This window comes from Chionomys nivalis, chromosome 1 (assembly GCF_950005125.1).
Source record: "Chionomys nivalis chromosome 1, mChiNiv1.1, whole genome shotgun sequence".
NCBI classification, from domain to species: domain Eukaryota; kingdom Metazoa; phylum Chordata; class Mammalia; order Rodentia; family Cricetidae; genus Chionomys; species Chionomys nivalis.
Window position 1 is genome coordinate 166,768,021 of NC_080086.1, and position 18,369 is coordinate 166,786,389.

Below are 18,369 nucleotides of genomic sequence, written 5' to 3' on the forward strand. Positions count from 1 at the left end.
TCTGTGATGTCCTTTCCTCCCTGCTCCTTAGCTAGACTCCAGGGGGCAGAAGAGCCACCCCTACTGGATAAACACGTTTTTGTTTGAATTATTAATATCATCTCCTGTAAAATATAATAGTGGAAAAATAGTTAATAAAATCCAGAGAGTGGTAAGAAACAGTGTCAGATTCTTTTTAAGCACTGAAGTGGGTATAAGTTACTTACAGAAAGAGTAACAGAATTATAACATCTACACTATGAGATCTGTGGTTATTATTAGAAAGTTCCAGAATTAAAGATTATAGAAATGAAAGATTAGAGAAAAATCTAGCATAAGAACAAAATAATGTATTACTTACGGTGAGAGGAGAATATTGCTATAATGTTTATCTAAAAACACAAAAGACTGCCTAACAGTGAAATGTGGTGGAAGAAAAGGTGAATGCCTGCTGCTAGGTAAAGGAAGCTATTAAAGGATCCCACTGATTCGATGTTCTGGAGAAAGCAAAACTGTGGTGACAGAAAGAAGAGCCAATGAGTAATGATCAGCAGTCAGGGACAAAGTTTGGCAGATTTTCATAGGAATGGAAGCATTCTTTCGTGATATTATCTCAGTGCGCGTGTATCAGGATCTGCGTGTTCAAGTGCATACAGTAAACAACACCAAGAAGGATGTCTAATGTAAGTGATAGACCCAGTCAGATGACAACGCGGTCACTCTCCATAGGATGTTTGCTGTGTGGAGAACCCTTGGGCATATAGGGTTGGAAATCTGGGAGAACGCTATGTATTTTTTCACTCTAGGTTCGTGAACTCAAACTGTTCCAAAACATAATGTCATGCAAAAAACCTAAAGGAACAAGAAGAAGATTCAACACTGTAAGGGGAGAAGAGCAATTTGAGTTTTAGATGACTGACTTGTTAGGTTTTGGTCTCATTTCAATTATACTAGAAACATAAAGTAATACCATATGGGTTTGGGATGAATAGTAATTTATAAATGCTATTAAGTAAGTGCTTGCTGCAAGTGAAAGAAAAATCGTGGCAAGTTAATAAAAAGAAACAAATGGGATCCTGTCACCTGTAGAAAACCTAACCAATACAGGGATTTCACGGATTCTGAGGACTTAGGGAAACTGTCTCATGGATTTAGAGTCACCATCAGTTGTTTCTGAAGCAAGTACCAAGGAGCACCAATACAAAGGTGGAGGAGTAATGTCTATTAAGGAATAGGGCAACGGGGGTGCCAATTGTGAAGTATAATCTAGATTTCATGTCTACAGAAATCATGGTACCACACCAACCCCGAAACCCTAATAAACCTTATACATTGTTGCAGAAGAAATGTACTAGCTGAGCCTTTCGGAACAGAAAACAGATCCAAGAGGAAAGGACCATGGATACATACATTGTGATAAAGAAACTAGACAAGACATCAAAGGAGAGATGTCTGACAACTTCTCTCTGTTAGGGAAACAAGCCTTGGGACTTAATGCAAACACTCTAATAATGGAAAGATGCCATTTTATTTGTTTACATAAGAAAACTCACTGGAGAACAAATATGACCTCCTTTACTATTAAAAAATAAAATTAATTAAAATTAAAACCCCTTGCAGAGATAGAAGTTGAAGAATCTTCATGAAGTGGGAACATTTAAAGAGAAATGCTGAAGCCGTGAGTTTCCTGCAGAATGTGTTACATAAGTAACAAGCTGCAAGGGAAAGGGGAGCAATTATCACTTTAATTAATTAGGGCCCTGTTGGCAGTTCCTTGTGAAAGATAATCCTTGATTAGAGGTGTCAGTACGTAAAAATATTGACGGGTATGGAAATAGGAGAGTGTGAAATTTCAATTAATTGTACCAAAAACTAGCTAGTATGAACATTTGCCAGTAGACAGTAATGATTCTCAGGAGTCTTAGCGTGTATAAATAGTTAAGATTTAACAATGGATGCATAAACAAGGAGAGAATTTGTCTATTGATTTTTTTTTTTTTTACTCCTCCCGACAATGAGTTCCTTTGGCCTTTTGTCTGTGTATATACAATGCAGAAGTCAACGTTAAATAAGAGCAATTGCTTAATAGTGAAAGACTGTGGGAGTAGTTTATGACATAGCATCATCACACTGCTTGATTTTGCCCTAACCAAAAGAAATGTCACACACCTTTGATAAATAGCCGCGAACTATTTCGTACCTAAAGACTTCTATATCCAAAAGTTTTCTCAGAAATATCTCTCACCTCCGTGCCTCAAAAGAGCTCCTGAGGGGTTGTTCATGCTCCACCACTTCCAGATAGGAGGTGGACAAATTGACCTCCTCCAGGCTACTGACCAACACGGTGGTTCTGAGTCTCATCTTGCACTCGTTCCCCTAAGGAGAGCTCCATCTTTTCCATAAGTTAATTTCCTGAGCGATGATTGCAAGAGAGGCTTACCTCTGCATTTTTTTCTTCTCTTTCTCTTGGTCCCTGTTTTTATCAGGTGCCAAATTCTCAAATGGGATGGCCTCCTTTAAAAGGCTCCTGCTGCACAGCCAAGCAAAGCAAGCAAGGCGTTGGAGTTCATGTTTTCCCTTAGATGTAGTGTTGACGAAAATAGCCTCAGATTCAAACTTAAACCAAGTTGTTCAGTGCCAAAAAATTCCCAGTTCCTATTAAGTTTATAAAGAAAATGTAAGAAACACGTACTATGAAGGGTAGACCTGAAGCATAGGAACAATATACCCAAAGCAATGGCAGAAATCATGGAGTTTCGTAGAAGCATGGCACAGAAATTCTCACTTCAGGTTTTACTCTGTTTTCTTTGGTATGGGGGAGCTGGTCATTATTGTTGTCACAGAGGAATGTCTCGCTCACAAATCTTAGTCACAGAAAACAATCATGGTGATTTAACAAGGAAACTGCACTGGGACTTCGTATCTACCCACTTGTGACTACAGAATTTAAGCCTTCGTCGTCCATGGCCCCCCTCCTTCAGTACCCTCAGGACTCAGTATACAGGAGAAGAGATCTATGCTACTAAGGTTTACATATAAATACATAGCTGCTAACTTCAGTGACAGAGTTTGGGGAAAAAGTAAGTTTGAGGTCAAAGCAAACAAGGGATCTATGTGGAAAGCATACTTTGGCCTTGAGGCTATTCTTTTTCTTCTTGATAAAATAAAACCAAATATTTCAGTCCAAAGAATTCAATTAGAGGATGAGAAGGAAATTCTACTTATTTCAAGTGGGTTGAGGCAGAAGCTTCTTCCCCTTGAAACAAAGTCAAGAAAGGTACAGAAATGTCATCTAGTTCATGAATTGTATGTACAATATGTTTTATTACTGCTACAAATCAAATTATTCTATGCTTAGCATTTATGAAATGTAGAAAAAATAGTCTTCAGATAATTCTTTAGCTATCTAACTCACCCTTAGGAAAGAGACCCTAAGTAATTAATTAATCAGGACATAAGAGGCCCACATCGTCCTCTGGTTTATTTATTTATTTATTTATTTTGGTAAGGAAAAATGTATCTGCTTTGTTAAAACAGAGAAACCAGCTTCTTGACTAAGAGTGAATGATAGCATCAGGAATGATCATCTCTATGTCTGCCCTTGGGATCATCACAGTGGATGAGTATCTGTAACAGTTACAGCTAACTGCGTACTGTTAACACTGAAGACAATTCCCTCACTCTTACTAACTCGTCCTTGAGAGGCTGGGAGAGAAACAAGAGCCATTGCTTGTTCATTTGTTTTCCAGTGACAACCTAGACAAGGGACCGTAAAGAGGGTAGCATGAGACAGCTTAGGAACCGAAGGGATATTGTGGTCTGAGAAGCTATCAGTGAGAAGAGGAAGAAACTGAAACAAGGCTTACAAAGGGAACCAAGTACTCAGCCCTTCCCAGCCCAGAGCTAACTCTAAGGACGTAGATATGGGCATGTAACTGAGCTGCGTGTAGGTAAACAGGTGTGCAGAAGACAGGCACCACCACCCATGGCTGTGCTGACTTGCTGTTCCTCCCTTACACTGCTATCTGCTCAGGAAAAGGTTTCAGACCACGCTGACTGATCACTCTGTTGGGATCTTGACAGGAGGCAAAACTTTCCTATAGACACATTTCAGGGCTGAGTATTCTGTTTTTTTCTTTTCTTTTCAGTCTTTGGTAAGTTTTTTTTTTTTGGTTTTTCGAGACAGGGTTTCTCTGTGGCTTTGGAGCCTGTCCTCGAACTAGCTCTGTAGACCAGGCTGGTCTCGAACTCACAGAGATCCGCCTGCCTCTGCCTCAAGTACCCTTTTACTATAAATTAAATTGTGCTTTACTCTTGTTCACTTTGGGGTCATACCAGGTGCCTGTTAAAGATCTATGTTCCCAGGAGTGTTGCCTGCTTGCTCATAATCTCTTTAAGAAGAACAGAGTATACTAGGCATTCAACCTATGGATTACTCTCTCTAAAAAGCCATAGAAGAGAGTGGGGATTTAGCCAGTTCTCGGAATCCTGTCATTCAAAGCCCCAACTATGCATGCGGACTACTGGAAACTTCTGTGTCTGTGTGCCTAGAGGTCATCACCCAAGGGCAAACATCTTAGCCTCCAAAAGAGATGTCCTGCCTTCCCGGCCCAAAGAAAACAGAACACCATCCCCATCACACTTCAAATATCCATTTTCATTTATCTTAAACATACAGATGCTTGGCTTTGTTGCACTATTGTTCCATATACTAGACATCTGAACCTAAACTAGTGTGTAGCCTAGGGAGATTTTTATACAATAAAATAGAAAGGAACTATGAATATTCATGGAGTTATAAACATCTATGCAAAAATTTTGTTAGAAAGTCAGTTAGCTATTTAAAAAAAATCCTGTCTCATCACTTCTCAGCCTTTTGCCTAAGATTAAGTATAAAAATCAAAGCTTTGTATTACTAATATATTATAAATCCATGTTTTTCATCACTAATAAATATGTCCACTATTCTTCTAATTGTTTTAATTTGAAATTTTGAGATCTAATTCTTGTTTTATGGTAAGTACCAGATTAAATTAGCTAAATTTGCAAGTACCTCCACTTTGTAAATAATTTAGTTCAATATCCAAGAAAATCACTTATGCAGATCCATGGATTGTTTTAAAATAATAACACATGATTTTCTCCTCTAAAACATATTATGAATACAAAACATCAAACAATGACAAATCATTATTATATTGGTTCTGAATATAAATAAAAAACTGGTTATTTGTCACTGTTTATTGCAATAAAAATAATACCAATAATAAATGAAAGGGAAGAAAGGGGAGAGGAAGAAAGAAATGAAGAGAAAGAACATATTGGCTAATATTTATTTTGCATTTACTCTGATTGGGTCAGGATACTAAGCTGCTGTGTGTTCTGTCTCTGCGGACTAGAGGTGAAGAAATGGCAAGCAAACATACAGCTGGGGAAAAAGCTATTGTCAGTGATGGAAGAACTCATTGTATTGGTGATGGAGGACTCACTGTATCAGCGATGGAGGACTCACTGTGTCAGCGATGGAGGACTCACTGTATCAGCAATGGAGGACTTACTGTATCAGTGATAAAGGACTCACTGTGTCAGTGATGGAGGACTCACTGTATCAGCGATGGAGGACTTACTGTATCAGTGATAAAGGACTCACTGTGTCAGCGATGGAGGACTCACTGTATCAGTGATGGAGGACATACTGTATCAGTGATGAAGAACACACTGTATCAGTGATGAAAGACAGAGAATGATATGTTGTGATTTGCATTATAAAAAGGGCACGCTGACAGTGAGAAGAGAAGATTGGAGAATGGAAGACCAGTTCAAAACATCATGAAAAACGTCTGAAAATCCTCTGCCAATGGAGATTTGGGGAGAGGTTCTGGAGAAGTACCAGAGAGGGCACTGGTCTGCCTTGCAACTAAAGTAGAAGAAGCTGAGGAATTGGAGTAGGAAAGAAGGAAAACATGCCCTCAGCATATCAGTTTGTTGGTCATGTGTGACTAATAAAAATGTTCTCTTTGTAGAGTAAGAGTAACATTTCCAGCGAGAAACTCTCCCCACGCTAAAGACATAAGACTTCCCACTTTTACATCATAAGACCAAAGCATGCAGAATAATCTAGTAGATTCTCCTCTAAAAATACTTCCGTGCAATCTCTCTGTCTCACATAAGAACATGTCACAGTTACCTTAAGCATACAAGGGTACAGTAGGTCTACCTCCTTTAACCGGAACTTTCTAAAACTCCACATTGTAAAAAGCATTTAACATACTTAAAAAACAAGAAGTGTTCTTAAAATATCATTGTTTAAACTCTACTAATTAAACCTTATCTTACCTATGCCCGTTTTCAGGTTGAAATTAAAGTGCCTCCTAAGCTTTAAACAATGAGCTACTCATAAACAAACCAATGCGCTTCCCGCCTTTGAACACCAGAGGGCATCATTAGGCACAGTAAGCAGGGCTAGAGGGAGAAGGTTTGGGGGGAAAGAACGCCACTACTAATGACAGAAACCGATTCTTATAGTATACCCTTATCTACCATGAAACATTACCATGGTAACAGCAGCAGCTAAAATGATTGTATATTTAGGTCATAGTATAAAAGGAACTTGGGCATGTGAGAAAAAGAAAATGAAGTAAGACAAGAATAGATAGCATAGAAGCTACAAGCCTTCTCCTCTTCCTCCTCCCCAGCTGATAGCAACTCACAAACCCACATTTCCTTGCAAAGCAGAGGTCGACAATAAAGTCTGAATGAAATTAAAAGAAACCATTGAAACTTAGAACCTAAGTGTCAAAAGGGGGGGAAAAGGTAGAACAGAGAAACCCATTCACCATAATACAAGAAAGAGACAGCTAGAATGGACGCTGACCTATGAACTTTCTTGTGAAGTACTTAGATGTTACTTAGATGTTTCACTTTGGGGGATTCTATTTATCTGCCTGTCATGAGTTCAACTGGAAGCCATTAGAACTCTATTTGGTTCTTTTGCTTTTTAGCTGAGAGGTGAATGTGGCACCTGGCAAGACGCCTGGTAATCTTAATGCCTTTGCTTTCTTCCACCAGGGCTAATAACTAACTAAGTAGAATAAGGATGTCATGCCAACTAAGAATCTAGTTGGCACTGATTCTTTTGTGCTGGGATATAGGGGATCTAATCAGAAAAGGCAGAGTTGAATTAAACAGATGGAGGGAACATGATCACAAACTTGATATCACAATGCCGTTTCCCCAAACACAGGCAAACCACAGGACATGCCTCTGAACATAGTCAGTTGGTACAGTATCAGAGTGATAACACAAGAGTCCAACTGGCTGCATTGGCATCTTAGGGTTGCAACATACTAGCTTTTTAATTTTGATCATCACTGGGTCTCTGTGATTGTGGGTTTCCATTCCTGTAAAAATCAAGAAATATAGCACCTATGTTTTAGAATTTTTGCAGTGAGAAAATGGACTCATATATTTACTCATTCAAAAAAGATTTATTAAGCTCCTGGTATGAGCTTTACACTATTTAAAATTGTAAGGATTTGTAGCAAAACCGATAATATAATGCATGTAAGCTGCTTAGGAAAGTAGCCAGCAATTTAGCCTAAAGTTTGAAAGTGCCTAAGGAAAGATGACCTGCTTCCCATGATTGACACCCCCTCCCTCCTCCCTCTCTGTCTCCGAAACACACACACAGGGGACCATGCAGGCATACATGACATACATATTATCACACAAGAAGACAACCGAGCAGAGCCTAGGACGTGCAGACAGTACGCTTGCCTACTGGACTCTAATAAAGGAGGTTGGAACATCTGCTCGATGAGCTTAAGGAAACAGAGTGGGAACAAATGATAAAGATGGTGTTAATAGCCACAAGGGGGATATTAACAGGGTTTAAGGCATACGAGTCCTTGATGGAATACAGCATGGACATCCAAAATAATGTATCAGAGCAAGCAATTGTTATGAAGAAAACCAGTCCTTCAAGGGAACTCTGTTGTTTGTCAGTCTTCATCTTACCGAATAAAAGAGTTAAAAGACATGCTAAAATCAGATGGAGAAAGGTCTCTGGATACTTAGATAGGAAAATACTTGGGAACATTGTTTCACATAGTGGGGTACCAGGACGATGTCAGGAGTGGATGCTAAACCACGTTCTGTTAAGGTCACGTTTGGAGATCCCTGCCATTATGTTTCCTTTTTCTAAATTCTCGTATTGTTCTACACCTTCTTCTACTTTATTCATTGCTGTGGGCCTGGGAGACGCACACCTTCTTATCAGACAGCTTGCTCTGCATTGACCCCTGAGCAGGCACACCTCCGATTTTCTTCTGCCAAACAGCAGGCTAGCCACGTCTAAGGATGCTTAAGCCCTCCACCACCCTTGGCCCTGAGGGCAGGCTACTCTGATAAGATTCGGGGAAACCATCCTCTCAGAATCAGAATGTGTCCAATTGCCTGACTGGGGCAGTGGTGGGGGTGCTGTTTGGGATAAGAATAATATAAAGTCACTTATAAAGAATTTTTTTAAAAGAAAACAATTTATCCCCCCCACACACACACACAAATTGGTTGCCCATGGGAGCTCATTGCAGGAAGGTTTTCAGGTATATTTTAACTGTTAATCTCTTCCACGGCTACCTCTGAAGTCTTTTGAGAGCTTCAAACATGTTTTCTGGGTTCTCATGCACTTGAACTATGATAGGGATATTGCAATCCATTTATTTTCTTCCTCCAGTTCCCCTCCAGGCAGCCTCAGGCACACTTACATAAGCACACATCATTTCTCCTTTTACAGGATGACAAAACATCTGGCAGACAGCCTTCTCCTTCTTTTGGGTCCGACGCCTCAACTTTCCTCTATAGTGGACACTCCACTCTATTCACCGAACTCCCAAGCAATAGACAAACTTGGGCAGAGGGCCCCAGCCTTTAAGGAGTCTATTTTGTATTTTTTGAACATATTTGCCAATATTATATCATCTCAGAAAGTCTAGGGAATGGATGAGAAGTGATTTGTCAATTGCATTGCCAAAACCTCAACACATTATTAAGAACAGCATGACAATCAGAACTCCTCTGGCTTTCATGTGACTTCCTCAGTCTTTTTCCTAAGGCAAGGCTGCGACATTGTTGGCACAAAGTCCTTCCATTCATTTGACCACATTCTCAAATTGCAACCCAATACAGTTTTCAGAATGGAACTGTGCGTTGGTTAAATCGACTGGTCATCTTTACAACCATTAGTGTCTTTGCAATATTCTTCAAGACGACCCAGGGACTGTGAAGGGTTTCTCTGTTAAGTGGATCAACCTCCCCGTTATTGCTCAGCAATGAAAACATGAACATCCATCCACTTGTATGCTTATCAAAGCAGTTTATGCTTATGCACCTAATTGCAGAAAACGTTATGAAAGCCTTTGCCCCACAACCCAGAGTCGGTTAACCTGGAGTTGAGGAGCTCAGCTGATGCTTAGAGGGAAGACTGAATGCAGGAATGGACCATTTGCAAGGCAGAGAATGACAGGACAGGGCAGGCCTACTCTGGCATTCTGCTATCTGACTATTTATTCTGCACAGGTTGGAAAAAAAACCTGCAACTAGTTGGTCTGGAGCAAGGAACCCAGTGTTGGAGCAGGAAAACTGCCTCTCACTACACCTCAGAGGCGCTCACCTTTTCAACTACCCCAGCACAGTCTCTCTAACACACACACACACACACACACACACACACACACACACACATCAAATTGCCAAAATCTGTCTGATTGCCCTAGGGTTTCTTCAGGGAGTGGCCACAACTTGGTCACTTGGCTGGACCAAGACATAAGCCTCAGCAAAGATGGCCAAGGCTGCAGATGCTGGGGGAATGCCCAACAGTGGCTGGGCACTGGAGCTCTAAAACCTGCATGACTGAGCATTGGAATGTGGGCTTGTGTCGCGCTGGCTGCTTGTGTCTGGAGGGACTGAACACCACAAGATTTCCATATACCCACCGCCACCCAGCTAAAAGAAAAAGCAAAAAAAAGCAAAACTAGACAAAAAGAAAAGAAGTAGAGAGGAACGTAAGGTCAGCGTGGGAGATTGCAAACCTCGAGCATAGGAGCGAGAGGAAAAGATTTAACTGGCTCCCTTCGTCCCTACCCCCACCCCACGGGAAGATTTGGAGCAGTAAGGTTGTAGGAACAGACGCACAGGGACCATGAAGTGACACAAGGACAAGAGAGGGCAGCCTGGGTGATGTGTCAGCGGGCATTTCTACTTGCCTTAAGCATTTACTTCCATTTCTCTGCCCTCCTCCCGCCTCTTGGCAGCGAGCGCTTCTCTCCGCGGGTATATGCACACAAGCTCCTGAGTCTGCATCACAGAAAGGGGCTGAAAGACCGGTCGACCCTCTCTTGGACTATTTGGTGGCTCTAAAGAGCCTCGAGGGAGCAGAAGGACAGAGATAGAAAGGGGGGAAGGCGTGTGATGTCTATGTCTGAGGACAGAGGCAGACTGTGCCCCCTCACCCCCGTAGGTGTCGACAATTTGGGCGAATTCTTACCCTTGGAACGCTCTGCAACGCAAGCTTCCCTTCCTACTCAGCTAGTGACACTCCAGGGACATGGAAGGGTGGAGCGCACAGGTGGAATTCCTGTGTTTTCTGTGCCACTGGGTTTGGACCACACCTCACAGGCTCCCAGAGCCACAAGTTAGTGGTGATAGCCCAGCTCCGCAGGTGCGAATAGTAAAGGTCATTTGCGGCACAATGTCCCCCTATCTATGCCCGGCAGAGTGGTCCAGTACCCACCATGAGTTGAGTGGCCAAGGTCCCTCTAAAACCCCACCAGCTCTGAACTGGGGCCCCTTTCCTCAGCCACAGTGGACAATCAACCTTGTGCGGAGGAGAACTGACTTGCAGAGGACTCCCTGATCCCTTCTGGACCCTTCCCTAGAACCTTATTCTCCCTGCCCTTTGGCCAAGGTCCGTGGACCGCCCGCAGCTGCAAACCTGTCTCTCTCATGCGAAGGCTCTCTTCCAAGGCGGAGTCAGAGGACAGTGTGGAGTGGGAACCCGAGCAGCCTCCACCCTAAATGCAGTGCGCTCTAGGGGCACGGAGCTAAGGGGACTGAGTGGCCAGAGAGACTGAGCTCTCCTTGCCTTCCCCAAAGCCGCGTCCTGGGGGAGGGGGCGCGGATTAAGAGGAGAAGGGTCGGACGTCAAGCTCAAAGACCCAGACATGCTAAGGTAGCGCCGCTCGCAGGTAGCTTTGGTCACATTCCCTTGGACTTGGCGACCTCAGTGGTTCCCCTGTCCCAGCCGTGTCCCCCTTTCAGACCCGCCAAGGTACGTGTTCCCTCCTGCAAGCCCCAGATGCTAAAGTTTCCTTTAGAAAACCGGCGTGCGGGGGACCACAAAACAATTCCTCCAGACCCAGCCCCGCTGCGGCCAGAGTTGGTGATCGGGAGAAACTGCAAGGTACCAGGGCCCTTGGTGTGAGCAATTAAAGAACCCGGCGGTGTGGCATTGTCTTTACCTGTAGCTGACTTAGTCACCCGTGGCTGCGATCTGGTGGAGTCTGGCCGGAGCGAGGAGCCTTTGGCGGGCTCAAGTTGGACCCGCTCCGGCGCGAGGTGCACAGCTTAGAGTCCGCAGCTGGTCACCCGCTCTCCTTCTCCCGGGATCTTGGAAGAGAAAAGCGAAAGATTAGTTGTCGCCGCGGCACTTAGACGGGTGGGACGAGGGAAACGGGGAGACCGCAGACCCCTAGGCTCCCGGATAGCTGTGGGGCACCTCACATCGGTCCTGTAGCTTGGCCAGACTGGGACCCAATGGGCTGTTCAGACTGGAGTTAATTTGCCTCCGCGCGCCACCTTGAACATCACACCCCCCTAAGACAGATAAAAAGACTTTCAAACCTGGCTTTCAGGGAGATGACTGTGGACACCGAAACAGAAAGGAGACCTGGATATGGCGAAGAGCTGGGCGGGCTTCATTTCTTCACCCGAGTGTCGGGGAAGTAGTAATTAGAGTCTGTGAGCCGCGCTCTTCCACTTCTTCCAGCGCCTCTGGCGATTTCCTAGTAGGATCTGCGACTTCAGGGCTCTGGCCAAGCCCGCAGGCTGGCGTGTGCGTGTGTGCGAGCAAGTGTGTGTGTGTGTGCGTGTGCGTGTGTGTGTGTGCTCCCGCGTGCCTCCTCCCCAGAACCGGTCTCTGCGCCCTCACCCGCTGTGTGTAGCAAGAGAGCGAGAGTGGTGTCTCTATTTGTGCGTTTGTGTTCGATTAGCTGCAATGGGCGGACAGTTTCTGGAGAGAACATTTACAATTTTCTTTCGATCTGACAGGATTAGTTGCCGTTGAAGGGGCTCCTCCAATGAAATCTTCTCTGCGCTCTGATTTGGCGGTTCTTGCGAGCAAATATGACAGCTTTCTCTCCCAGCTCTTTTCTGCATCTCTCCATGTACGTGTCCCCAGAGCCCAGGTCTTCGTCTGCATTTTCTACACCACAACCTTTGCAATCACCACCAGCACCCCTAGGTCCCATGCCAGCAAGTGCCCGGTTGCTACAAAGGAACAGGGCACGTTGGGAAGAAGGCTTGTTGATTGCAGAAGACACAAGCCCCGTGTGTTTCCAGGTGGGGAAATGCTAGAACAAACACAGCATACTTTACAGTCAGGGCGAACTGTTCAGCTTGTTTATTTCTTTGATGTTGAGTAAAGTATTAGGGAGAAATAGGTATTTATTCATCTGTCTTTACTTTTTTTTTTTTATTTTACACACAGACCAGTACCTATGTTTTCTACCTATTAATGAGCAGTAGTAGGCTACAGAGTGCTTGTGAAGGTTTTTTTGAGGGGCGGGGGTAGATGTCTCTGAGGAAAATAAAAGATGCGAACTTCCTGTGTTTAGAGCATGGACTAATTTTTGTTTTACTTTATTTTAATTATTGAATTAATTTATTTTAACTCCTTCCAAAGATTTACCCAGGATTTTAAAGTACGGACCCTGTTTGATGCATAGTGGAGGACAATATTTACTTTTGATAGTGTATACTGTATATGATGACATGAATATGTGTTACATAAATATGATGTTACATGATTTCCAAATAGAATTAAAGAAGAAACAGCTGAGACCTTAAACTAGATGACAAAGAAAGGGACATGTCTGCTTTTTGATAACTGCGACAGAGAAATTGCTATTTAATATGCCCAGTGAAATGCAGCTCAGTTTTTGTTGCCCTGGCCTTTGTGGGGTGTTAAAGGGCACGCAGAATAAGGAAGCCACAATTCCTTTTCTAAGTTTTTCATCTTTGAGAAGAAACCAGAACATGGAGCTCTTATACACAGGTTCACCATTAAGACGATGAATTATACTCTAATACAAATTCACTGATAAATGAAAATCCTATTGCTGTGTCTGAGCAGGCCCTGACACAAATTCAATTTTACTTGATCAAAGCTACCCTGGTATAAAGAACTGTAATGCTATGCCCTCCGTGTCCACACAGGCATTCCACCAAGAGTCTTGTTTGAGAAAGGCAATTCGGTTCATCCTTGTCTCCAACCTCCACCAGCATTGGGTTTCTGGCAGTAAATATCTGAATTTTTTTCATTATTTTCTGTCTGCCATTACCTCTAAATAGGCTTCAGAAAGCCACATTGTCATAATGTACCTGAGGTTTTTTGAGTGGGTATGTGTGCATGCTTGCACACATAATACACCACACACACACACACACACACACACACACACTGAAGCTGGGGAAAAGAGGAATGATACATTCCTGAGCAGCAACAAAAAAGAAAATCCAGGCATTTGTTCATTAGTACTCTGGTTCTGATTTTGTTTCCCATCATGCATGCTTTCTTCCTAATAGGATTCTACCTATTCCAAGAAGGGAAGACAATAGCCAGCAAAGGTTCACAAACACATCTGGCTTTTGTGAGGAGCTGCAGACAGAAACAGTACTTTCAGTAAGCAAACATCGATGGTGCCCATATTCTTCTCTAAAGTCATCGCTGTGAACAACTTTATCATGTTTACTTGTATCTCTGCCTCTCACTGTGTGGTGTGGCGAAATTATTTGACTACCCGGAAAGTCAACTTTTTAGACTGTAAAATGGGTTTAGCGATATCTTCTAGATTTGTTACATAGAACAGCAGAATCAATCACTGCAAAGTTCTCGGCAGAATTATTGGCACATGACAAATTGGCTATGACTACAAGGTGGCAGTCAAGATTAGGATTCTGATTGCTGGGTCATGCCTGTGACCTCTTTGAGAGTGTTTATCAGGGAACATTGCCAGCAGAGCCAAGGAAACTACCCACCAGAGAGGGGCAAGATGCATCTTAAACTTAATCCCCACACTGGCCCCAGGGTCCTTATCTCCCCCCCCCCACCGACATCTTCTAGTTTCTTGTTGTACAGGAAATGATCATGTGTCTTCTGAGGATTTTATTTTCATCTCTTAAGCAAGCTCACTTTTTGAGATAAAAGAGTGTTCTTTCACCCCAGGAATATAGCACTTGCATTTATTAGTAACTCTTGGTGTGGAACATTTTCAAAAGTGCTTCTTAAAGACTTTGTGGAATGCATCTGTGGGTTTTCCTTTATCTGCATGCCTATTTTCCACCTCATAGCACTCTAATAAATTAGTAATTTCCACTTGTGAAGTCAAACTTCATTACCTACCACCTGATAACCATAGTTTTACACATGCAGTGAAGAGTGCCAGTGCCCGGAGGGTATGACTTTGAATCTTTGAGAAAGTTCACTTTTGAATAAGACTATAAATAAGGTCACCAGTAAGAGAAAAAGAAGAGATCTGATTGGGTCTCACTCCTGGGGATGTGGTTCATATTTTACCGTACCAGGTTGATTTCAGTGCAAGTGTAACTGAGCTTCAATAATCGGATGCACAAATCGGCACTCTCTCATTGTAAGTGGATTAAGAGGATGAGGAGTTGAGCTCTGGTGGTGGTTTCCCACCTGGTATGGCAGCCCTACTTTTTGCCCCTTCCCACTTTTTCTATTTTCAGTGATCTGAGAAAATACAGGGGAAGGCTTTACTTATGGCAGGAAAACGAACCAGAATAGATTCTGTTTCCCTCAGTCTCCCACTCACAAAAGTGTTCCAAGAGGTGAACAGGGACCATGAGGCTTAGCAACCGGAGGTTCAGGAAAAGCAGCCCGATTCCTGGGACGCATACCCGAGGAGCTTTTCTCTGTCATGATTCAGTTTGGAATATAACATTCGTGGGTTCAAAGTGAGTCTTCCAGTGACAGCTACCACTTGAAATGGGTTTTTCAGTAGCTCTGTTGTTTTAAAATCTTAATAACAGTCCTACAATAGGCATGCCATTCTTAGAGTTATTTACTTTTCCTACAAACCCTCCTAGAGAATAATTTAAAGCTTCTATTCTTCAGCTAGCAAAGATGATGTCCTTTTCTCATAGAAAAATCCCAAGCCTTTCTTTTGCATATCCCGCAACAAGAAGTTTTCAAACACAAACGGGACTGATTCTGAGCGACAACGTTTAGCGACAGTCTGACAAACAATGCCCCTGCTATTTTTTTCTCTTCCTTTTCCTTGAAGTTTGGCATCACAGATGTTTTAAACTCACTCTGTCTTAGCCTTGAAAGTGTTATCCAAAGCCTGAAAACATTTACTGCTGCTGAGTCTAAAATATTTAAAATACCAAGCTCTGTTACAAACAGGGAATATTAAGAAGGAGGAAACGGCGGGGGGAGGAGGGGCACCATGACTGCAAAATGTGAAGCAGCTGCTGAGAAGTCAGCGGTTAGGTCCGCAGATGGAAACACACAGGTGTGATGCATGGTTGCTTAGAGGAGCATTTAGTCTGTATGCACTCCTTCACCAGGGCGGCAAAGCTGAAGACCCACTTAGAGAGGGGAGCCCCTAACACAGGAACTGAGGTGCGCTATCTGCATCCGTTTCCAAGTATAATTTTGACACACAATTTAACTTTCTTTTTCTGAAGTCTAAGTTGGATGCTGGAATTTCAGGTGGAGATAAGATTCCAGATAGTTCAAAGGGAGCCTGCTCTTGGCGTTGCACACAGGGCTCCCCAATGATTTGAATCAGTAACTCCAAAGAAGGAAGAGTCTTCTTCCAGGGATGCTTAACACCAAGGTAGTCTATAGGGAAACCTGCTTTCCATTGAACTTTGGGCCAACTAATCTCTTACTCATGGGAGTAAGAGATCCATATATTTCCTCAGATCAAATAACAGACTAGTTTCCTGAGCAAGCAACGGGAAAGTTGGAGATGCTGCGCCAAGATAAAGAAACCCATTTGGGGACCATAGCAGCACCCCAAAACTTCCTCACTAAACTTGATTCACCCTCTATTCCTCCAGAGTGACTGAGATAGCTATCATGCAGAAAAGAGCGTTTTTGCAAAAGACTCAGTTGAGTATGGCTAGTAGTAATATAACCGTATGCGGATCTGCTCTTTCTCCTAGTAGGATGCCCGAGGAAGCAATCGCTAAAGCAAGGCCTGATTTACTGTGCCAAAAAAGATTCAGGCTGAACATGTCCTTTCTTCCTCATTTATTCCACAAGGTGGCTGAATTTGTGGCTTAAGGACAGCATTTATGGGAGTTCTCAAGGGCAGTATCCTATAAATCCCCAGAGAGGCAAATGAAGCAGCCCTAGGTACTATGTGTGTGCTTCATCTCTTCAAGTTCTTCCTTCATTGACAAACATTACCTTATAAAGAGAGCTAATTTTAAACGGATGCTGAACAAACACGTATTGGTAATCATTGGATGTCTTTAGTGAGTCTTCAATGATTACCACTCAACACCTACCCTGAGAACTCCATAGCAGACACAATGTTCTATGGTGGTATTGATGCCAGATATGGGGCACACAGTGTCTATGGCTTGGTGGGAAAACATTTCTTATTGATCAAATTTCAAGCAAACAGGGCTACCCTGATTATGCTTTGCTCCAACAGTGCTGTGCAGTGCCATGAGCTGCTCTGAGCATTGATGGAATCTCCACGAAAACTGGATTTAAGGTATTGGCAGTAGATCGACAAAATAATAAAAAGACATTCCTTATTTTCTTAAATATCCATTATATGAAATAGCCAAGAGCTTTTAGATTCAACTTAAGGGAAAAAATGAAAATATTTCTCTTATGAACCATAGATAAAATACTTGATGTAGGACATGAAGGATTAAGAAAGGAGCCATGCTGTTTGTGTACATCAGGAAGCTGATTCTAGGAGTGACATCTAGCTGACTTATACTGTATTATGAGTTGGAAACCTGGGACAAGTGTGATCTTATGGGTGATGAAAGAATGTTTAAATATTCCAGTTAGTCACCAGTGAAGTAGCCAATGCTAGTGACATTGTCAGTGTTTGTGAAGTAGAGTCTAGGGCCCCTGTATTCTAGCAGGTGGGGAGGCACACAAAACCCCACTCTTTGAGTACTGTGATCTAGTTTCCAGTGATGTAGCAGTGATGAAGTCAAGGTAGGACAGTGTTTCTGCAGACTCTTCACCTAAGGTGACATGCTTTAGGCTATATGTCTTATCTCCTCTATATGACTCTTTTGTTTATTAACTTTTAAATTTTTGTGTTTTATAAATAATAAGCTGACTGCATATTTAGAAATGAATGTTTCTGGCATATGATTATTTCTGTAATTTCTTGAGAAAAAAGACACTTAACTATGACTGTTGTAGTTGTTCTTTTTTTTTTTTTTTTTTTTGGTTTTTCGAGACAGGGTTTCTCTGTGGCTTTGGAGCCTGTCCTGGAACTAGCTCTGTAGACCAGGCTGGTCTCGAACTCACAGAGATCCGCCTGCCTCTGCCTCCTGAGTGCTGGGATTAAAGGCGTGCGCCACCATCGCCCGGCTTGTTGTAGTTGTTCTAATTATACAGTGGAAGTGAGGATGGGGGAAAGGTCACTAAGAACTGGAGTCCTCGTTCACAGAACGAACTAAAAAACTACAAGTCTGCCTTGAACCATGATTCATACCCTCACTTTGTTTGACCATCCCTGAGAAGATTTTCTATATGGTTTCTATGAATCTTATCCTAGAGCAGACCAGCAATATTACACGAGAGAATGAGAAAGGACAAGGACTGCAATCTTGAAGGTTCTAAGAACAATGATCCTGGGGAGACAGTTCTATGCCATTTTGCCGATATCAGTGTCTGCTGAACAGTGTCAGAGAGAAACTAGGGAAGGAAGACAACTAAGAAGTAGGCTTGCTAAAACTGCACCTCTCCTTTTCAAATTCACATTCCTTCCATTCAGCTGTTGTTTATTTCCTAATTAAAAATAACAATTGGGAGACTATCAAGAACTACATGGCTGGAGAGAAGGAAATTATATTTAGGCAGAAAATTAATTCTGTTTCCCAAGT

At 42.6% G+C, this 18,369-nt stretch overlaps 1 protein-coding gene across 1 annotated transcript in view; it reads right to left on the reverse strand.

The window, feature by feature from the left end:
- Positions 1–12,211, reverse strand: part of Chrm2 (cholinergic receptor muscarinic 2) — a 126,512-nt gene extending 114,301 nt beyond the window's left edge. The window contains exons 1-2 of the mRNA XM_057781681.1: positions 11,878–12,211; positions 11,496–11,643 (exon numbers count right to left, since the gene is read on the reverse strand). The gene's annotated coding sequence lies outside the window, so the exon portion shown is untranslated. The remainder of the gene's footprint in view (positions 1–11,495; positions 11,644–11,877) is intronic.
- Positions 12,212–18,369: the final 6,158 nt, after the last annotated feature.